Source organism: Pundamilia nyererei, unplaced genomic scaffold (genome assembly GCF_000239375.1).
Source record: "Pundamilia nyererei isolate P.nyererei 1_Seehausen unplaced genomic scaffold, PunNye1.0 scaffold00017, whole genome shotgun sequence".
In the NCBI taxonomy this organism is placed as follows: Eukaryota; Metazoa; Chordata; class Actinopteri; order Cichliformes; family Cichlidae; genus Pundamilia; species Pundamilia nyererei.
This window is the reverse complement of record NW_005187418.1, coordinates 1,026,142-1,049,772: the sequence shown is the minus strand read 5'-3', so window position 1 is coordinate 1,049,772 and position 23,631 is coordinate 1,026,142. Positions and strand designations below refer to the sequence as shown.

The following is a 23,631-nucleotide window of genomic DNA, read 5'->3' as shown; positions in this document are numbered from 1 at the left end:
GATATCAGAGCTGGAAAGAGAGGGAGCAGCCAGAGGGGAGGAAACGGGGGAGACCAAAGTGAGCGGTGCATGTGCAGGGACCAGCTAACCTGGCTTGACCTTCACGTGGACGGCAGCCCACTCACTCACTTTGAGCACCTGTTCAGCAGTGCGTGGGACACTGCCCACTAAGACTTCACATGTAAAAACCAGCTCTTAAAAGGCACATTTAGCCCCCCCTTCCCTCCTCCCCAACACTTTATGTCTTTTCAAGAGGGCCGAGTTAATAATCATTCGTTCTGAGCGCGCTCAGGGGACTCGCTGCGGTTGCTTGAAATGCAAATGGACAAGCGAAGTGATTATTCATTCTTGTGAAATTAATTTGTATTTGTCACAGAGGCAGCGTGCTGGAGGGGTGGGTGGGTGGAAGGGTGTGCGGTTGACACATGCTTTCATTCCAATCTGAGGATTCATCTGAGAGATTTCCTTTTTCGCTTTTGCCTCTGTGAGGTGTGTCGAGTTTGCGCACAAACCCTCACGAGAGCAACACCTCTGACTCCCAGTTTGACTTCAGCTTTTTGAAGTGGATGTAGCACTCTGTTTGTATTTTTCTTTTCTGGTGACTCAGAGCGCGGGGCTTCAGAATTCACTTTGATGCTGGTTTCGAGATCAGCCTCGTACATCTTGAAACTGCAGGGGCCTTTTTCTTGTTGGAATATTTTGGAATGGAGTTGCGCTGGCCTGGAGAGGAAAAGGCAAAGCGAATGAAGTTTTAATCTGAGTCATTGCTGACGCTTTCCTTCTGATTTCTTTGATCTGTAGCACTTAGCAGAGAGTCAGGGCTGTCTGACAAATAGCTGCAAGATCAGAAACAAATCCTCGTGTTCGGATGGAGCTTTTCAAACAGCTGCAATTCTTCTTTGTGTTCGGGGGTTATGAAACACTTGGTATTCAAATTAAATGTGTGCAGTTTAAAAAGAATCTCAACATTTTTGACTTTCCTCATTCGCTGCATGCACTGATTCTGACTCCGATGCTTCTGATGGTTTACTGTAAACTGGCCCGTGGTGTTCTCAGTCTTACAGATTCTCACAGACTCACGCTCAAACGCAGGATGACCTCACACTCTGTCAGAGGTGTTAAATTTATTTATTTTTTCTCTCTGCGACAACAGGGAAACCCTCACTTTATTGCCACGTACAGTAGCGTCAGATTGTTCTTTTTTTGGTTTTAAACACAGGAGGCTGTGAAAAGATTCACTAACAAAACCATAAGTGCATAACAAAGTTTGAGTGGGAATTACCAAACATATGTACAGTGAGGCTGTGGGGACTTAAAGCACAAACAAGGGCCCACACTCCCACCACACACGCCGGAGCTGCACAGCTGCCATTTAACAAACAATTAGTAATGCAGTCTGAAGTGAAGACAGCAACATGTTTGAGGAAAGTATGGACTTACCACACCGTTGACTGTTTCCCATACGTACGCTCAACTTGAGCAGCTGCCAGGTGTATTTGGCAACTGTCTTTAGCATTATATTCTATCGATCAGAGACAGAGACGCCGCCCGCAATCAGTTTGCTAAACTTAACCTCTCTCTGAATCTACTGGAGAGATCTTCAATATTGTCCAGCTGATTGTGCTGTTGGATCAGAAATGAAAATGATATAATGCTTTTAAAAGGTGCTGTAGTTGCATAAATGGGCATTGCCCATTGCCAGGTAGTTGCTAGGCAACTTGGTGACATTATAATATGTTATGTATAATTCAGGTTTCTGGACATAAAGAAAAAATCTTCGCTATGGAATTAAAAGGACAGGTTGCTTTCATAAGGTGTTGTAGGTGCATGTGGCAAAAAAAAAACAGGTCACATATATTGCTAGGTGGTTGCTAAGCAACCTGAGGGTGTTGTCATATAGTGTAAGTTTTGGAGATGTACATTAGAAGTGAAATAAAAATGATATATTTTTAAGATATTATACGTTAATTCTTTCTAAATATGGGTCATTTGACTCTGTTGATTTGTGGTTGCTAGGCAACATCACAATGTCATAATATCTGATATAGATAAGAACCTCAATGAGTCTAAAATGTGTCTGTTTGCCATTTTGGGTTGTTCAGCCTTTGATATTGTAGGAGTTGGTGTAGAAAGAAAAGCAAGTAGACAGACAGAGACTTCCTGTATTGTACACTAAGATATGTCACAAAGTATAGAAAATATTTGTGCAAATTCAGACTTTCATGATTATTTTAAGCCCGTGTGCCTATATAAATCTGTCACCTGGGAAACACTGGACTAACATACCTACATATATTGTGGTCTCTTCAGCAATCACTGGAAATTGTTGAAACTTTTAAATTACACACCAGCAAATCTGTTTTTCATGTATTCTGCAGTGACCTCGGTTCACAGCTGCAACATTGATTTACTGCTGGTTGATCTGATGATCTTGTGTCATGGACGCTTGATCTACTGCATATCTGGAAAACTTGTACAGGCAGAAGCCACAGCTCTCCTGAACCTTGAATCACAATCTACAGAAAATTCTTCAGCAGCAAAGGTAGTTGTAGAAGTACAACTTCTACAGGAAGAGGATTTTAAAATGACCTAATACACTATGACTGGTATTTGACTCTATAGATGCAGGTTTTGTGACTTTGCCAGCTCAAGCCCAAACTACACTGTTGCTGAAATATTCATCGGCGGGGGCGTTTCCAGAGGGGATGCATTGGAGTAGAGTCATGTTAATCTTAAATTGCCTAATGTCATTGATTGAAAACATGGAAAAGAAAAGTGGTGGAATGTAACTTAATGCTTTAATTGAAGTACTTTACCACAGAACACTTTCAATGTCCATTTGTCTGTTTTCTCAACTACTTCTTCATCCTATACTGCTGACTTCTACTTGTACTCGATCCATGTTCAATCCATCCACCCATCCATCATTTTTCTGTTTATCTGGTTGTGGTGGTAGAAGGCACCGTGCTCCAGTTCCTCCTGGAGGATCCTGAGGTGTTCATAGGTAGATTTCTGGGTCTATCCCTGAGTTTCCTCCTAGGTGTGCATGTTTGAAAAACCTCCTGAGAGCTACATCTAGGAGACATACTGGTCGAGATGCCAACCTTTTGACACAAAGGTGCAGAAACCCCTCCAGATATCGGAGTTCCTCACCCTTCCTTGCAGGAAGCTCTTGTCTGTGGCTGGATCTGCAGTCTTATTCTTTCAATAACTACCCACATCCAATCATTAAACTTGGAGTATTGTGCTACTGTGAATGCCAATCCACCTTCCTCACTCGTAAACGCGACCCTCAGATATTTGAATACCCTAGCTTGAGGCAAATACTCTCCCCCAACCCAGAAGAAGCAATACTAGTTATTAAAATTATATTTATTTACTTTTATTTAATTATTTACTTCCTACTTTGCACATTTTAAAATAAATCCACTGAAATATGATCCTTTATTGTTAGTCATCTAAAAGCAACATTAAAGTTATAAACACATGAATGAAATAATCGTTATGATCACGTATGTAATAAAAAGTGCTGTTGCTTCAAGAATATGTCTTTTACTTTACGTGAAATTTTTAAATACTTCTTGTGCACTTTATAAAATAGTTACTAACACAAAGTGATCTTTAAACTCTCTGGGCAGTGCAGCTTTTCCTATAATACATCTGTATGAGGCCACGAGCCGCACATAAAACCCAAAATCATACCTAATGTTTTCTACACCAGCTGTCTGCACTGTATCTGTTTTGATCAAATATTCCCATTTCCATCGGGCTCCTCCTCATTGAGTTACTCGCTTAAAAAGTCCCGGAAACGCCTCTGCAGTAGTGCACCAACTGTGCTTTGTTCCTCAGCTGAAAATAATCGCAGAAAACCAAAAACTGCCTGAGTGAAGTTTGATTAAAAACTTCAGTCATGAGGAAGGCTTTATCTTATGGTGAAAAGTCACTGTGCTAACTCTGCTGATGCAGACACTACACAGTTCAAGATGATTCCCGCGCTGATTTACACAATCACCTGTGAGTGCCTCGCTTCCAGACAGCCATGTAATTGGTGCCTAAGCACCGAGCACCAATCAATGTAGACATTACTGAAGCCTTTAGCCATGCAGCTGGTGTGCAGAAGTAGCTGCTGCTTGTGGACATGCTCAGTTGCCAGTCGGGTTTCAGTCATTAGCTCTACCTCATCGAATATGTAAGAAGGAAAGTCAGAGGTGACACCAACAGTGCTCCAGGAACATGACCCACCGAGCCACCGGGGCACGGCCTCCTGTTAGACAGACCATCAGGGTGTTGTTGCCCCTATATCCGCAGGGAGGCTGACCTGGAGCAGACACTATGATCGGCCCTGGCTCCGAGCCCACTGAGCTGTCAGCCTCGCACGCCGAGGGCTAAGTGGAGACGGGGGACATGAACAGCATGGAGGAGATCAGGGATAACGAGCAGAGACGGAGGTAGACTGCAGTCTGTCTGAGACTGCCTGCATTAGTGAAGCTGAAAGAGAGCTGCAAGGCCACTGAACTGAATCATTGTGGGGGTTTGAGATGGTAAAGTGAGACCAGTTTGGGTTTTTCAGTTTTTTTTTTTTTTTTTTGCCATAGTGTGATTGTCCTATTGTCCCCGTGTGTCCAGTGAGCTATGTTGTCGTCGACAGGATGTGTAGATGGGGTTAATGTGCACTGTGGAAGCAATATCCACGCTCTATAATGCATAATGTGTAGCCTGAACACAAAAAACACAAGTGAGCTACGACTACTGCTGCTGCGGCGGCTGCTGTGGGAATTCTTTTCCCATACAATAAAGAAAAAGTAACCAGCAGGAGAGTCTCGCTCACAGACAACAATGAATCATGTAGCCACCATAATTAGTGGCTATAAGTGGGTGGATGTCAGCAGAATAGCTCAAACAGCATTAAGTCATAACATTTGCCTGGCTCTTGACTTTCTTCCTCGAGGGTTACAGTTTGACTAACGCCTTCTGTTTTTATATATTCATGAAACGTCTCATCTGTCTCTCCTGCACTCTTCATTGTACCCTCCCCATGCACAGCAGAGTCCTACAGTGACAAACACACGTACACACCCTGTGGAACAACAAGTAAAATCCTGTTAGAAAGTATGGAGCTGAATGTTTTTGCTGTCAGGTGATGATGAAGAGGTGCACACTGCATTCTCAAAGCGTAACAACTACAGGGTTTGTCCTCCTGTCTGACTCAAAAAATGGTCATAACCAACAAAAATATCCTCATAAAACTTAAAACTAGCAGCTGAGGTCAAAAACGTTCAGGAATATGTTTAGGGAGGCGACAGATCGGTGATGAGCGGTGGTGGGTGTATTTCCACTTGCTTCTATATGGTCCGAAGTTTTTTTGAAACTAGAGATGATGCCCCCTGCTGGTCATTAAAGAAAAACATCGCTACTTCCATCCCTTCTACACTGCTACACAGGTTTAAAATAACTACTTTGGGTTTCGTTTTGGTATACAGATGGAAGACGTTCTGTCTCATCAGGTAAAAACAAGTGTCAGGATGAGTTGGTGGATGTTTTTTCACGTGGTTATTTCTGGATTTGGCTAATATTTGTATACGTCTGACTGGCATTTACTTCATTATCAGCGACTGTGAGCTTTGAAATTCAAAAATATGCATATGTTGACTGGCAGGCAGGCAGATGCAGACATTACTGCACACAGACTGATTTCTTTGAAATGGCCTCCTCAGCTTAGTGGATTTCCCTCCTGCTTCACTTTTCCTCAGAGCACATCAGTCTTGCTAATTGCCTGGCTCGCTCCACTTTCTCCACACCCGTTGACTTATGGCCATTGATGTAACATGTTGCCAGTTAGGAAGCTGCTCATGTGCAGACCATGCTTGTGCACCATCTGCAGGCAAAGCATATTTTTAGACGCTATACCAGGAGAGGATCGTTTTCAGTAAAGTACTTTTATAAAGAGCACCATCTGGTTATGAACTACAAATTAAAACAAACCTTCTAATCACTCATAGACAGGTCTCTGTATTTTTTGACAGTGTAGGGAAGGAGAGCCTCAGAGGAATTGAGGTTTGGCAGGGAAACTGTTCTCATGATATGTGGTGTGTGTCTCAACCGCTACAGCAAAAAGATGTCCCGTATTTCACATTTTGACAAATCAAACTGGATGTTTCAGTGTTCTAGTTGAGACATTTTAAAGTGTTTCCCAACACGGTCACCTGCATGAGGAAAACACTCAGGACTCTTCCTTCTGTCTAAATCTAAGGCGTACATTACGCACAATAATAAGCCAACAGGAGCTGGGTCAAACCAGCTTGGGGTCCAGTGTTGGGGAATAGAACCACTGTCGGTGGGACATGGACAGGATAATTGTACACTCACCAGCCTTTTTATTAGGTACATCCGTCCAACAATACTCCCAAACAGCTCGGTGTTGATGCGTTAATCTAAATCAGATCCACAGACTGTATATAAAAGATGCGCATAGCTATCACGCTGTTACCTATTAACAATCAAAATGTTGTCTTGAAGCCTCACGTGTAACATTTTTGACTGTTTTTTTTTTATTGCACAATAAGTTGCCATGTTTGGACAAAAAGGTGGAGTGCTAATTTATCAGCTAATGCTAGCAGTCTCGGTTCACGCAGAAGCCCATATGTGATCTTTTAATATAATTATGGGCACAGAGAGACATATTTTAGGTTAGTTTTATTACAAATGAGATGCAGTTGGCTCTTAGCTGTTATAGTTTTTACTTTTATTTATCTTTGATTTTAATCTAGCCCAAAGACCAGTGAGCTCACGCTTTGACATTTGACGTCTGTCCTTCAACAATTCATAAAAATCCTCCTCTATCAGTGAAGTCGTTTAGTGAAACTCACGCACAGTGATCACCTAATGGGTCTTCATCGAAGTCAAAGTCGATAGCTTGTGAAATGTGTTGGATCTGTTGACTCAGATGAGCTTCTACGTCAGTTCAGTTTAATTTTGTTTGGTTTCCACAGTTAATTTGCTTCTTTCAGTTTGTTTTTTGTATGGGTGGCATTTCTCAGGGGGAAGATTTAAACAGCAACTTTGATTTTTATTTAACTAAAGTGTTTCTTTCACTCATAGTTTGAACTTTAGCAACCTCAGCTATCGAATCACCCGTCACAGAAAGTGGCCACGCCCCTCAAATGAAGTCATGAAAGAAGTTAAGCGGCAGACTTTAGTCTCCGTGCATTTGTCATGAAGGGTGAAATTAGCCATAAAGATCAAAACCATTAACTTGGAAGTGGAAGTGGATTGACTCGCTTTAGGAGCCAGCTTGAAGTGGGCAGTCAGATCCATTAATCATCTAATAATTTCCTTTGAAGGCTAAACTGCTGCTAAAATCGTTACCCCTAAAAGCCTCAACCAAAGTGTTCAAACCCTCTGAACTGAATTTTATTCTGAAGGATTTTGACTGTTTGAACTCTCAGCACCTCAGATGCACGTCTAACTTTGTTAACGAGACTTATTTTATTTTAATTGACTTTTATGTTTCGCAGGGTTGTAAAATATACATACAGTGTCTTTCTGCTCTTATCTTTAGTCTACAAAGGATAGACTGGAGGCCTTTCTCTTTAAGTAAGAAAGTCTTAGTAGATTTTCTCCATAAAAAAGCTTTTGTTCTGATGAAGAATTTGAGCAATTTTAAGCAGAAGTTGTCATTCATACAATACAAACTGATGCCAGTATAGTTTCTAATTGTGAGTCATCCTAATTTAGCACACTCCTTGGTTAAAGCTGCTTGTGTCTGAAAAGAGCCTGCGGGTTATTTTCTCTGCTCTCCACCTAAACGCTAAAAAGAATCATCTTTTATTTGGTCTTTGTTGCGGGAGTCGTCTGGCTCTGTCACTGATATTTATACACAGGGATGCTGATGTTCTGTCCCAGTGTTTATTTTATAAATGAATCATGCCCGTCAGATTTCAAAGACTCGAGGGTTGCCCTAGTTGCAGATGTTTTGAGTTGCATGCATTAATTCTGAAGAGTTTCCTTTTTAAATGAGATTTCCTCACACTGAAAAGAGTGACAGTCAGATAAAACGAGTGTGAGCACAAAAAAAGTACAGCTATTATAGGAGGATTTAACCATTTGCGTGCCTCGTGTTTGTTGGTATTTATGTTCAGTGCTTTTGCTCTCCTCTGTTTTCCCTGCTCTGTGACACAGCACAAAGCCGAGCCAGCAAGCCAGCACTCATCCAGCTGGCTGCCTCCCAGAGCCCAGTGTGAGTCTGATTAGTGGCCACTAATAGATCTCGATCCCTGACTCATCTGTCCCACTGTTCGCTCAATGATACCAATTACTCACCTTCAGGATGTGTCCTGGGCTCAGACAAGCCAAAAATATCACTTTCTAATTACCAGGACTTCCTCTTGGGGTCGGAATTGATGTCAGGCGTGGGACCGTGGTTTGGTCTGTGAAGTGGGAAAGGTGTAAAGCTGAGTGTTGCTGTAGGTGCAGTAATTTGGCGGTGAAACCAAAGAGGGATGTGTATTAGCTGTCTGGTCTTTGGGGGCAGAATTCAATCGTCTGTCTGTGATAGAAGGTAGCCGCTTGATAACCTCACTCACATACCTACACTCGCTCTTTCATCTGACATCCTCATCATGCGCTCGCTCGTCCTGCTTTAATGGCAGCAGGGATGGACCCCATCCTGACTGTTGGTGTATTGATGTACTGAGTGACTCCAGAATTGGATACTTTGACCAGGATGAGCTGACATGAGTGTAAAGTTTGGGGAACGAGTAGCAGCCTCACTGAACATACACGGTTAGAGGATCAGAGAGATGACTGAGCCTCAGCTGTCCCCGCCCCTCTTCCACAGACTGTCCTGAATTATCATTCTCTTTGAAGATGGATCATCAAATTTAAGATCTAACCCCCAGTCATGCTCAGAAATCTGCCGATTGGTTTGTTCTCGGCGAAGCAGCTGACCCAGCTGGCTCTGATTTTCAGAGACGACACCCGGAAAGAAAGCGCCGATGTACGTGCGAGGCTAATGTTGATGCAGTGATAAATGTCAATGTTTACTGACCGTGTAACGATGTCAGCTGTGGATAAATGTCACGCTGAAACACCGCGCCTGATTGTTTGTGATATAGATGTACCTTTATCAAAGCCCTCGTTCCTTATTTTCATCAGAAGCAGAATCAGAAATACTTTATTAATCCCGAAGGAAATTATATCAATCCCAGCGTCCCGCCGGCTGTGACCACACAGCCAGGAGACTGATGGGCACGGCGTGTCTTTGGTGGAAAGGCAAAGAGGCCGACGGTGTTCTGGAAGTCGATAAAAGCAAGTTTATGACACCCTGCCATGTTGAAAAGGACACATAAGAGACTTGCAGTGTAACTAGGCTATCAGCTTTCTGTGAACGGCTACAAAGCACATTATTTGTCTGTGCTTTTACAGTGACACAGAAATCTTTTCTGATGTGAGACAGCCTTTCAGAAATGTTCAGAAGCAAGCGATTGATGCTTCCAACTGCTATCATCGTGTTTCCCTGCACTCTGACTATACTTGGGCTGTCCGTCTGGTTTATTTGGTGATTATTAGAGTAAATCAGACAAAGATGTGATTGATTTTACAGTCTTAGTTATTCAGTCACTGCTAACCAGCTCCGGCAATTTCCCCTGTATTGTTTGTTTATCACCAGGTAGGTCGGTTTGGGCTCACTAAGGCTGCAAGCCCAAATCATAGTTCAGTAAGTTCCTGCAGAGGATGAGGAACTTACTGGAAGGCAACTGTGGTGTATATGTTATCTGTCAGGGTTCAGATATGTGACAGGCACGATTTGGACCCGAATGCAGGACTCAGGAGACTCCAAAAAGCAGCTTTAATGCTGAACTCTTCCAAAAATACAATAACATAAAATAGCTGAGCAAGAACAAACGATCCAAAAATAAGGAATCTCCAGAGAAACATGGAACAAGGAAATACACAACCACAAGGGATGATGCAACAAAGGGCAATGAAAGACACAGACAATAAATAGAAAACAGGTGAAAACACAGCAGAAGTCATTGAAATAATGAGTGGAAAAGGGGAAGTTAACCTAAAAATGAGGCGCAGCGAACAATAAGTCACAAAATAAACCAGGAAACAACAAACTGAGGAATCACAAACAGAGATGAAGACACACAAGGATACAGAGAAGGTTGGATTACCTAATAATCCGAATATAAGCAGGAATCAACCTCAACAGAGACCAGCCAAGGTAACAAGAACTAAAGAGAAAACACACCTTCAAGAGCTGCAGAAACGTGACAGTGTTATTTCGTAATTTAAAAAAGTACAGTCTAATTCTATGGGAGACACTTTATGGTCGTTTCTCATAAATACAGCATCTCCGATGATCGGCTGGATGAGCTTCAAAATTGACGCCGCTGTTGCTGATGTTCTGACAAGGATCTTTTTGAAGACCCATTGGGCCCAATTTGTCTATCACAGCGCTGTGATCACAACCCTCAGGGTGTACCTTGTCAGCTGTGATAGTCTCCCCAACCTCACAACCCCCCTCGGGACCTTGAATTGGATAAGTGGTTAAGAAAATGGATGGATGGATTTTTCTGTGAGAATGTGTATTAATTACAGAAGTTTGAAAGCTTGTAACTGCATTTTCTGAAACACTAGCCATGCAGGCAAGTTAGATGGTTGTTTGTAGTGAATTTCGTGCAGCTCGCACACTGTATTCATTGTGTGGCAGCTTTTAGTTGCTTTTCACTAGCTGGGCCCATGTCCTCATTTTAGGTTTGACAGCGTTTTAGTAGGTAAAAGTGAATGTTTTGACATAAATGGGGAAGGCCTCGAAGGGGACTGGCGATGGCTCCCGGGCCAGGCAGATCCCCATGCACTAAATAGAAATGAAGAAGCTAAAGAATTGAAAACAAGGAGGGACGGTGGGGCACGTGAACGAGAATGAGCAGCTTGCAGAACTGGGGGAACCTACAGTGGGGCAAAAAAGTATTTAGTCAGCCACCGATTGTGCAAGTTCCCCCACTTAAAATGATGACAGAGGTCAGTAATTTGTACCAGAGGTACACTTCAACTGTGAGAGACAGAATGTGAAAAAAAAACCCTTGAATTCCCTGGTAGGATTTGTAAAGAATTTATTTGTAAATCAGGGTGGAAAATAAGTATTTGGTCACCTCAAACAAGGAAAATCTCTGGCTTTCACAGACCTGTAACGTCTTCTGTGAGAAGCTTTTCTGTCCCCCACTTGTTACCTGTATGAATGGCACCTGTTTGAACTCATCATCTGTATAAAAGACACCTGTCCACAACCTCAAACAGTCAGACTCCAAACTCCGCCATGGCCAAGACCAAAGAGCTTTCGAAGGACACCAGGAAAAGTATTGTAGACCTGCACCAGACTGGGAAGAGTGAATCTACAATAGGCAAGCAGCTTGGTGTGATAAAATCAACTGTGGGAGCAATCATCAGAAAATGGAAGACATACAAGACCACTGATAATCTCCCTCGATCTGGGGCTCCACGCAAGATCTCATCCCGTGGGGTCAAAATGATCATGAGAACGGTGAGCAAAGATCCCAGAACCACACGGGGGGACCTGGTGAATGACCTGCAGAGAGCTGGGACCAAAGTAACAAAGGTCACCATCAGTAACACACTACAACGGCAGGGAATCAAATCCCGCAGTGCCAGACGTGTTCCGCTGCTGAAGCCAGTGCATGTCCAGGCCCGTCTGAAGTTTGCCAGAGAGCACATGGATGATACAGCAGAGGATTGGGAGAATGTCATGTGGTCAGATGAAACCAAAGTAGAACTTTTTGGTATAAACTCAACTCGTCGTGTTTGGAGGACGAAGAATACTGAGTTGCATCCCAAGAACACCATACCTACTGTGAAGCATGGGGGTGGAAACATCATGCTATGGGGCTGTTTTTCTGCCAAGGGGACAGGACGACTGATCCGTGTTAAGGACAGAATGAATGGGGCCATGTATCGTGAGATTTTGAGCCAAAACCTCCTTCCATCAGTGAGAACTTTGAAGATGAAACGAGGCTGGGTCTTCCAACATGACAATGATCCAAAACACAGCGCCCGGGCAACAAAGGAGTGGCTCCGTAAGAAGCATTTGAAAGTCCTGGAGTGGCCTAGCCAGGCTCCAGACCTCAACCCCATAGAAAATCTGTGGCGGGAGTTGAAAGTCCGTGTTGCTCGGCGACAGCCCCAAAACATCACTGCTCTCGAGAAGATCTGCATGGATGAATGGGCCAAAATACCAGCTACTGTGTGTGCAAACCTGGTAAAGACCTATAGTAAACGTTTGACCTCTGTTGATGCCAACAAAGGTTATGTTACAAAGTATTGAGTTGTATTTTTGTTATTGACCAAATACTTATTTTCCACCCTGATTTACGAATAAATTCTTTACAAATCCTACCATGTGGATTCATGGATTTTTTTTTCACATTCTGTCTCTCACAGTTGAAGTGTACCTCTGGTGCAAATTACTGACCTCTGTCATCATTTTAGGTGGGGGAACTTGCACAATCGGTGGCTGACTAAATACTTTTTTGCCCCACTGTATATAGATGACAGCCGGAAAGAGCGTGGTTGGAGGCGTGGTCCTGCTCCTGAAATTCTGATACATAATCTCCAATTATTCAAGTTAGTCTGCTGTAGTTGACCTTAAAACGCTGAAATGTACATTCACATTTTAGTTATGTTTTAGAAGGTATTATGGGGCGATAACAATGTTTGAAATGTGGAGCTCTTTCAGCTCTTCATTACCATCTCTGAACATCTGGCTATGGGACAGATGTCACACACAGACATACGGTAACACAACAAAATGAAAAATCATGCTGGAACACTAAAATTAGGCTCTGATATCCATCTCCACGATCACTTATCAGTACAGATTAGTTAATTGTGACTATTTCTCAACATGCTGTTGGATAATGACATCACTGGTGAACGATCAATAGCAGCCAACAAAGTGAATATTGGCTAATACTTGATGTTTGCACTGATTTGAGTAGAAATACTGTAACTTTGCTGTGCTCACAGTCTGTCAGGGTTTTAATTACAGGGAAGAAAATGTGCACTTATATTCTGAGCATACGGCTTTTTCTTTTCACCTTTTCTATCTTTCATTTACAGTTAATCTCCATATTATCAAATGCAAGTTGCATGTTGCTGCAACGGAGGTTTGCCTGGTGCCTCAGCGGTCATGTCAGCGGGGGGATCCGGGGGTTTCTCTGTGAATTTCACATTCCCGTGGCAGCTTGCTTGGTATTTGCTCAGAAGTTTAGGGTTTTTTTCACTGTAAAAAGATGTTTTCTTCCCATGCACAGTGGACGCTAATGCTTCTGTCACTTTTTATGGAATCAAACTCAAAGTAACGTCAGTACTTCCACGCTTTAAACGCTGCACGGTTGTACTCTCCACGGACTCTGCATATTATCCATTGTTGATCTGCACACGCCGCACACACTTACATCATTGCCATGAGACACTCTCACAAACAAAATCAGTTTAATAATGCAGTAACACAGCGTGCTTATGGTAAAGTAACAGTAATCTAATTACTTTTTTGCAATAGTAATCCCTTACTTTATTTATTTTATTTATTTATTTATTTATTTCATTTAGAAAGAGGGGCAATACATATTAATGAACATTTTACAAATGTAAATATGCCAGATTACAGCCTTGGGCTCATTTCCATCTGCAGACCCTCTGGCAGGTTGGTGTTAAACACAAGTTAGTAAAAACATACAGAGACACTATTTACAGGTCATGTGACAAGGACAAAAACAGTGACCACATTATACTAGAACAAACAATGACAAGAAGAGTGGACACAGAGGACAGTATAGATAACCACAACAGAAACACTTCAATTTTATTGCACATGCCCTGACTGTCCTGATGTTGCACTGACCCATTACACTAATAGTTGTTTCCCTTTTTGTAATACACTAACTCTTTTTCACGTCCAATATAAAGCATGATTATTAAACATGATCACATGTTTGTGTGTCCCTGAGCCGCCCTTTTAAGTGACTCTCAAAGATGAGGAGACTTGTACTTCCCTCACTGACAGTGGAAGACTGTTCCAGAAGCTCACTCCCTGATATGACAGAGCATCTGTGAAAAGGTGCCAGTTCACAATCACCTCTAACAGTGGATCGAGTCAGTCGAGACCCGGCAACACTGCTAAACTTTTGCTTAATAAAATCACTCATTGGTGGAGGCGCCAGACCATGTATAACTTTGTATATTAGACAGGAAGATTTAAATCATTTGAAATGAGTAAAATTTAGAAACTTGTATTTATCTAAAATTTGACAATACGAAAAAGGTTTACTTTACTCGCTACTTGAAAAAAGTAATCGGATTACGCCCATCTCTGAGAGTAAGTGACTGCAACTGGTTGCAGGTCTAGTTCCCAGTAATGAAGCAGCCATTATTACTCATGTATGATGCATGCAGGTTCTTCAACCGTGGTCAAGTTGAGTATTTTTGGTGCACCCGTTTGAAATTTGTATTTCATGGCGTTTTGAAGCAGGAGATGTTGTGAATAGAAATGGGAGTGGTAAAGGAGGCATGGGAGGTGGACAGAGGAGACAGAAGACAAAAGGCCAAAGAGATGAACTTGCTTTCTCAGCAGAGGAGAGGACACGGAGTTACCAGAGTGCAGCAGTGTTTATCTTAAGGATGTACTGCTAGACTGCTATCCACACACAGGCAGTGCTGGGCTGTGGAGAAAAACCTGTTTATCAACTCTGAACCTGTTAAAACATCTCTATCGATGTGCTGTCATCATTTAAAGGTAATACGCAACAACAAAGCTCAAAGAATCAATGCAATCTGCTTTTATTGGCTAAGCAAACAGACACTGCAGGTTTGCTTTTTTAGCAGCAGCTGCTGATTTCTACAGCTACACAATTACATAATGTGTTACAGCTGCATTATTGTCCTGCAAATCCCCTGTGTGTTTGAATTCAAATCCACCGTGGGAAATGTCAACCTCTGCCTCGACAGATAAAACTACAATTCTGTAAGTCGACGGTGTCTGAGTGTAAACACATTACACGGCTACTGCTGGGAAAAAAATACCCTAAAAAGGGGCAAATATTTCAGTTTCATTTAGCAAAAATCTTACTGGCTCTTACATAATTTAATGTCATCATCATCATTAGGAATTATTGACATAAACTGTGGGAAGCTCTAAAACATATATTAAAAAATCTAAAGCTATATTGTCTCAGAGGGGTTCCCTCTGTACTTCCACTTTAAAATGTATGACTTTGAATCAAGCATTAAATAGCCTTAGTGTGGGATTAAAAGTGTCTTAAAAAGGCCAAGTTATATTAATAAATATTTATTAGATATAATTGATTATCTTTCCCAAGCTGCTTGCTTTAAATGCCAGAGGAGCTGATGCAAGAGAAATTTCTCCAAAGGGTTAAAACTTCATATTATATGCATGAAAGTGTCAGACTTCTAAAACTGACTTGACAAAATCATTTCTAGGGAGAGAAAAAAGCAAAGGAGATTATGAGTAAGAGTAGATGCTTGTTTACTTGTTCAGGACGACGCTGGTAACATTTCCTTCTTAGCCAACATAAACATGAAGCAGGACTCGTCTTTGTGTGAATGACTTTTTATTTTTAGTAGTTTTATGAGAGATAAAGATGATGTGCAGGTGAATCCATTTTAGCGCTTCTGTTGTGTTTTCACTGTATTCACTTCCAAACTTTACTTCTTCAAATGTCCACCTTTGAAATTAAATAATAACACTAAAAAACAGTCCCATCAACCCAGCAACCCACTGCACTCATTGTGTCACACTGTCTCTAATATTATAGGAAAGTAAATAAACCACAATGTGAGCAACTGATCTGTACAAATAGTAGAACTAACCATGGCAGAACATGGATACCACATGACCTTTACCCCAGAAAAAATGTTTAGTGTGAACGCAAAACCTCACACTTGCCTGTAGTGGCAGGCAGGAAACTTTTGGGTCATGCTATGGTCCAGTGTTTCCCAACCTTTTCGAGCCACAGCACCATTTCACATTAGAAAAATCACACGGCACACCACTGGACAAAAATGTGGCAAAAAGCATATTGATCGTTTTTTCCCCGTGCACCAGGTGTAGCAGAATTGGCTCAGTTTGTCCCCAGTATACCGCTTTTGGCCACTACTCTTGCTAGGGCCTTCATCTGGGTAGGAATTTCCTCCAAGATCCAGGTCAGATTGACTACTTTTTCTTTTCAAATATTTGTCTTGTTATTATGCACTGCCTTGTTTCACTCCCAGCATGCAATTTCGTGTTCGTCTTCTTCTGTTTTAGTGGCGGTTGGCAACCCATTTAATTGGAGCAAGCGGTTGTTCTGCCCGTTACTCACGCCGGTCGCTTAGAGTACTAATCAGGTGAAATCAGATAATCTTCCACGGCACACCTATGTGCTGCGGCACATTGGTTGGGAAACACTGCTATTGTCAGCAACTGCAGACTAAAGCACTGCAAACGCTGGTTTGTATTTATTTAACATTGCATGGTTTATCCACCAGAGGGCACTCTGCAGATTGCCTATGGCAATACATGCATTCGGAAAATCACACACAAAACAACCAGCTGACCCACGCATAGTTGAGCAGAGCATGAACTAGTACGCAAATAACTACACACAACAAATATTAAGGAAATACATTTGTGCGTTCTGTAAATATTTGTCAGAATCTGTTCTGCTACTTTCTTCACCTCACCTATTCACAAGCGTTCATCACACCCGATGGGGAAACTAGGAAAATATTTAGAAAACTGATGTTAGTTTGCTAGAAATCCAGGTGCTAGATGGGGTAGCAGCTCAGCTTATGGCAGATCAGCTGATACTGTTCTTCACGTCCTGCTCGCAAATCTCCCTTAAATTATGCTATTTAATCTGCTTTAGGCTCCAAGCCACTTTGCAACCCACCTCCACAGTAGTCACTTCGTTTCCATGAAATTTCTGCTCCCTATTCTGTCAGCTGATTTCCATTCTGTGGCGTTGCTGCTGTTCTCCTCACCTCTCTACTCTGCCACATGTGCAGCTGGGAGGGTAGGGATGTGTTGGGAATGAATATTTAAAGTAAAAATACTGCTTGATATTCCCTCCCAAGATTGCTCATCCCACTCCTCTCTCAAATGACTGTGCATAATTTTGTTTGACATGCTAGCTTCTTACCTGAAAGTTACAATGTGAATATTTTATTTATTCTCAGAAAACATAGAAAAAGTGACTAGAAATGTAAAACTATTGCTCACAGAGATTTTCAACATCAGCTAGAAGTTAAAGTTACTGTGGTACAAATGATAAAGCTGTAATAAAAAGCCAGTTGACAGTGTAGGCTATATTAGATCTGAAACTATCAGCTGATTAATCAGAAGACCTACATGTAGCTATGATAGTAAATGGAAAGACTTAACTATAAAGGCAGGTTATCAACGAGATCACTGCACTCACTGTCCACTTGTGGTATTTTTTGCAATATCATCCTGATGCAAAGCCAGTCACGTTAGCTGATCCCTTTTTCTAGACATACAAGCAACAATTTCTTGTGTTTTGGCGTTTTCTCCATATTCAACCTGCAGTCTCGCCTCTCTTATCTTCTCTATCTGTGCTCATCAGAGAATCAGTCAAAGCTGATGTTGCCTGAGGCTTCACAGAGCAGTCCTGTTCAGGGTTAGGTGTCCTTCAGGTCTATTTAGTCTGAAAACTGACAAAGGGTTTTGCAGCTCAGCTGTATGAAGCTGGACTCAGTGGTGGTGTGGCTGTAATATGGGTGGCTGTAATAGTAGGAAACATTTTAACTGCTATTTTGAGACACGGCCTAACTTTTTTTTTTTTTTTTTTAGTAAATAAATTATAAAACGCTCTGAGGAGTGAACTGGAGTGAACTGGAAGCTGAACTCAAGGTCAGAGAAAGTACCAGGGACTGGTAGATCTTGAAATTGTTAACTCAGGGTCCCTGTGCTGCATGGTACATGCTCTGCTCTGCCACAGTAGGAGTACTACTGCTTTTCCTGATAATAATTGCTGTAATTGCACATCTGAGAATAGTAACACTGTTAAATGTAGGCGGACATCTTACCTAAAGGGACGACACAGGCTGTTCTTGATACGGGTGATTCTAAGGTTAGACTTATGAGGCAATCACCTTGTCTTTTTAAGCTCCACGCAGCCACATGCTGCTTCCCTGTGATCCTGAATGCAGCACCTCGCTGCTGGCAACAGTTTGGAGAAATTTTGTATTCAGCGAAGGCAGAGCTTGTTCCATTTATAGCCTGCTTGGAGTTTGCGTTCTGATCTTGTTTGGGTTTTATTTTAATTTTCGAGTGCCCCGGAGAACTGGATATTATAATTTGTGGATGGAGGAGCACCGTTTCGTTCTTTTTTTCTTCTTCCTCGCACTCATTCCTGCCACAGTGCCTTCCTCTGTAATTAATGGTCTCTGATGAGTAGTGAATTTGTGATGGGGAAGTAGAGAAAAAGACAGAGTGCACTCGGTTCCAGCCACTGGCATCCTTCCAATAGCTCATACTTGGAGTCTGATTGAGATTATGTAAAAATGATGAATGAATAAATGAGTGAGTCACTGGGAGGAGGGCAGAGAAATGAGGGAGAATTGATTAAAGTGGGAGAGAACGAAGGAAGTCTTAATAAACTGTTATTCACTGTTCATGATGGAAATATTTTAAGTGATATTAAAAAGCAAACAGAGTACTGAATATTTCAGTGGGGGGTCATGTTTGGCCTGACATGCTGTAATGTGGTTTAGAGATTATTTCGTTTTGGAGCGTTAAAATGGGAAAAAAGAACGTTCCCGACCTATACTGTGGTTTTGGGGTAAATTCTTTGATGCTAATTTAATAAAGTACTCCTCTGTTACAAGTGGCAAACCTACATTGCTGCAGGTGACTCTTAACATTCTCTGACTCTAAAAAGAAGTACCTTACACACCAATAAAAAGGAGAAGTATTTGTCAGACAAACACCTGGCTGCTTATCCTCTTGATTTAGCTGAAAGTCAGTGGTGGTGATAAGCTGCTACTACACCTCTGCACTGAAACGTGGAGGTTGAATTACTTTGGGCATCTTGCTAGGATGCCTCTTAGGTAATGTTCGGGCATGTCGAGCTGAGACGAGACCCTGGAGACGTGCTGGAGGGATGATGCCTCTGGTATGGTTATGCCTCAGTGCCCCACCTAGAAGAGCCAGAGGAGAGAGAGATCTGGGCATCTCTGCTTAGACTACTTCCTCCACAATAGCAGCAGAGATTGATGGATGGATGGATGGATGGGTGGATGGATGGATGGATGGATGGATGGATGGATGGATGGATGGGTGGATGCATGGATGGATGCATGCATGGATGGATGGATGGATCTATAGATGGATGCATGGAAGGATGGATGGATGGATGGATGCATGGTTGGATACATGGATGGATACATGAATGGATGGATGCATGGTTGGATACATGGATGGATGGATGCATGGTTGGATACATGGATGCATGGTTGGATACATGGATGGATGGCTGGATTGATAGATGGATGCATGGAAGGATGCATGGATGCATGGTTGGATACATGGATGCATGGTTGGATACATGGATGGATACATGAATGGATGGATGGATGGATGCATGGTTGGATACATGGATGGATACATGGATGGATGGCTGGATTGATAGATGGATGCATGGAAGGATGCATGGATGATGGATGCATGGTTGGATACATGGATGCATGGTTGGATACATGGATGGATACATGAATGGATGGATGGATGGATGCATGGTTGGAAACATGGATGGATACATGGATGGATGGATGGATTGATAGATGGATGCATGGTTGGAGGTGAATTTTTCTTTGCAGTCTTGCAGCAGATTCACCGTATACTGCGCTGCTAGACTACGACTGCTGATTCATTGTTAATGCGAGGGCTGTTACACACAGCAGTGTCATCACCCTGTACTGCTGTAACAAACTCCGGCTTCTAAATCCAACATTCAGGGAGCAAAAATAATCTGAAGTAAATCTGAGTGAAGCACAGACGAGTATGAATGATTAGACCTCCGCCCAATGAAACCATAAAGCTAACAAATGGCCTCTGTCAGACTCTTTGGCCAGCAGTGGCCAAGGCTGTGCTGCTGACACACACTTTTACACACTTAGAGGCTAGTAATGAGAAATGTTTGGACGCAGCCTTGAGCAGGTTTTGGAATGTGTTCCCGACAGCTGAAATATGGCATCAGTGGCCCAATCACAATCATTCTCTGGCTTTTTAGTCTCCCCTCAACTCTAATGAACACAGAAGAATGAATCATGCAGGGAGGTCAGCATGGCAACTTTGTATAAGCATGTGTGGGAGGAACAAACATCTTATTCTGTGAGTTTGCATTATTAGCATCCAGTAGAGAATGAAACAGACAATTTAATAGTTTAAGGGGACAGAGGGATTTATGATCTTGATATGGAAGGCCAGAATGTTCGAGTCCAAGTTTAGGCTTGGTTGTGATAAATGGAGGTAATTCCTTGGAATTATCCTCAGTGGGCTTGTACACGGGTTTGCATCCATGCAAGCAAGGCAGAAATATGACAGTGACATCAGTGTCAACTTTAAAGATTCAACAATGTGAGTAAAATAAAACAATTCAAGGGCAATTCATCAGATGGACTGGCAGCACCGATAACAGCTGAAGAGCCGTAATAACAAAGGTGGTGCCAGTAGCAAGCTGGGAGGAGGTGGCAGCCCATTAACCATCACCAGGAGCAATAATAGCATGGTGGAGTTAAGGAGATAAAACACCATGCAGGGTTGTAGCTGCTTTACACACGGATGAGTAATGCCATGATTTAAGTAACACGAGCTGCTCTGGGTTTTATGTGAACATTTGCCTACTTGAATTTACTAAACAAATGAGATACTAGAGGGAGGACTGGAATAAATTCACCTGAAATCAGTATGCAGTAAAACTGAGGCTCAAACGGAAAATGTCAGCATGTTCAGAGATGCTTTTTTAAAAGGAGATCTGATGAGCAAAGGTCAGCCATTAAAATCTGTCATCGGTAGGAGGTGGCAAAGTTTTGCCAGGGCTTCAAAACCAGTCGAAGGAGCCCAGAGGGGCCGTCAGTTCATTCAGTTATGTAAGAATTATGTAATCCAGCACTCATTACAGATAAAACAAGACACGGTGCTCAATTAGTACATCACCGGTGAATAAATTCAGTTAATATATGCAGGTGCATGTCCAAAGAGGGCCTCTCTTTCAATGTCAGGTTTATCCTCTGTTTTATTTCTTTCTAATCAAATTATCTGATTTCCTGTGGGATCCCCTGACTCAGTCCCCACCGCATCACCCAAATGGAAACTTTGGAAATGCCTCTGAAATATAGACTCACCCAACACTTTTTAGGTACATCTTGAGACCCCCTGGTGTCTCTGGAGCTGCCTTTGTTCTCTGTGGCACAGATTCAACAAGGTGCTGGAGAAATTCCATGTTCACATGAAAACATTGCACAGTTGTTGCAGATTAATCAGCTGTACACCTGTGATGTGAAACTCTCATTCCTCTGCATGCCAACGGTGCTCTGTTGGATTGAGGTCTGGGGACTGTGGAGGCCATTTCAATAAAATGAACTCATGCATCTAACTAAATGCATCAAATTCCTGCCATGTGATTGGCTCATGACATACTTGCATTAGCGAGCAGTTGAACAGGTGTACCTAATGAAATGGCTCATTCATGTATGTAGATGATAGCATTAAAACCATTGTATTTTCTTCAGGGAAACACAAAAGGAAACATTTTCCACAACTGGCTGTGATTTTGGAGAATTTTGGCCTCCTTGACCTGTTCTGGAGGCGCTCCTGAAGGCACTTCCTGCCATGAGGGAGGGCTGTTACCATGGGGTGATGTTTGGCAGCCGCAATTAGGGATGGGTATTGATAAGATTTTAACGATTCCGATTCCATTTTCGATTCTGTTTAACGATTTGATTCCTTATCGATTCTCTTATCAATTCTTTAAAAAAAAAAAGGAGAACACTAAAGTCGATTAGCTTAGAACTGTGTTTTATAGCTTCTCTTTGAACAAGATAGAAATTTAGGAGTAACATGGCCTTACAAACCCAACAGTGAGATCTTAAGAGATCCAGCCTACGGCTCTTCAATGGGGTGTCACAGGGTCCCCAGGAAAAAAATGTATATGTAAAATAATAAAATAAATATTCTCCTGTAGCAATAACAAAGTTTAACATAAATTATTCTGTAGCAATTACACAAGAATATCCAGTAATGTCCCTGCCTACAATTAAACACATTCACTTACCAAAGTGAAATCGGGAGCATCTGCTGTGGCAAATGGGTGCAAGCCTTTTACCACAAACTTAGACACTGCTGGGTGACATTCGTCTATCCTGGCCTGAAAGGAGACGCTACCGGTAGACTGCAGCGAGAACTGCCAGCATCTGAGCCAGACTCTGTCTCTCTCATCATGGTTATCTAAATGCAACGCACAGTAATAGCAGGTTTTGTAATAAGGTAAATCGCGCTAACATAATATGCAATTCTAATTGATTAGTTACCTGCAGTATTAACGGGAGAGGACGTGGAAACGCTACCGCTGCTGCTGGGTTGAGCTTCGCTAGTCCGGAGCGGATCAAAAACACGACATTCGTTGAAAGCAATCGCGTGTTTTTTGAGCAAATGCTTTTGCATATTCGTAGTGTTTCCTCCCTTTGATGAAATCTCTACTTTGCAAGTATTGCACGTTGCCCTGTTGTCATCCTTTCTCATAAAGTGTAACCAAACTTTTGAGCGTTTGTGCCGCTCAGGCGCCGTGTTTCCTACTGGGTAAAAGACGCTACTCAACGTGATGACGTCATTCGGGGCGACTGGAATCGATAAGGGAATCGTTTTTAAAAGTGGCAAACGATTCCAAGGAATTGAAACAGTGGGAACCGGTTCTCAACAAGAACCGGTTTTCGATACGCATCCCTAGCCGCAATGTTCAGGTGTGTGGTAGTAACATTCAGATAACCATGTTTTCCCAGCAGGACCTTACACTGGAATGAGTAGAGGTGTGGGAATATCAGGTTTCTGCAACTGTCTTCCACCCAACAGCTTTGCATCTCCTGCCAAAGACAGAGAGGAGGGGGAGAAGCCATCTGTTGAGGGCTAGTTGAAGGTGGTGTCCCAACATCTGATAAGTACTGCATCAGTTATCCAAATCATTTCTCTCTCACATCCCTAATCTGAGATAATTTAGCACTAACCAGAGTGCAGAAACTGCATTTATGAGATGTGGGATGTCCAGTGATTTTGCCATTAAGAGTTCTTAATTCCAGTTAATAGAGTTTAATATTTTCCTCAGTCCTTCCCACTATTTTCTTTTTGTGTCTTTTCCTGTATCAAGTTTGTTTTTGCGTCTGAGTTTCCCAGTTACTGTTACCTTCTTCCTGTTTTACTTCGATAGTTAGTTGCCGTCTGTGTCTTGTATCCAGTTTTACTTCCTCCCCTGTGGTTTTATTGATTGTGCACCTGTGTCTCATTTCCTCCCAGCTGTGTCTAATTCTTTTGATTAGCCC

The 23,631-nt window shown here is 42.2% G+C and overlaps 1 protein-coding gene across 5 annotated transcripts in view; it reads left to right on the top strand.

Moving 5' to 3' along the window:
* LOC102212872 (SRC kinase signaling inhibitor 1-like) overlaps positions 1-23,631 on the top strand; it is a 138,877-nt gene that overhangs the window by 26,725 nt on the left and 88,521 nt on the right. The window lies entirely within an intron of this gene.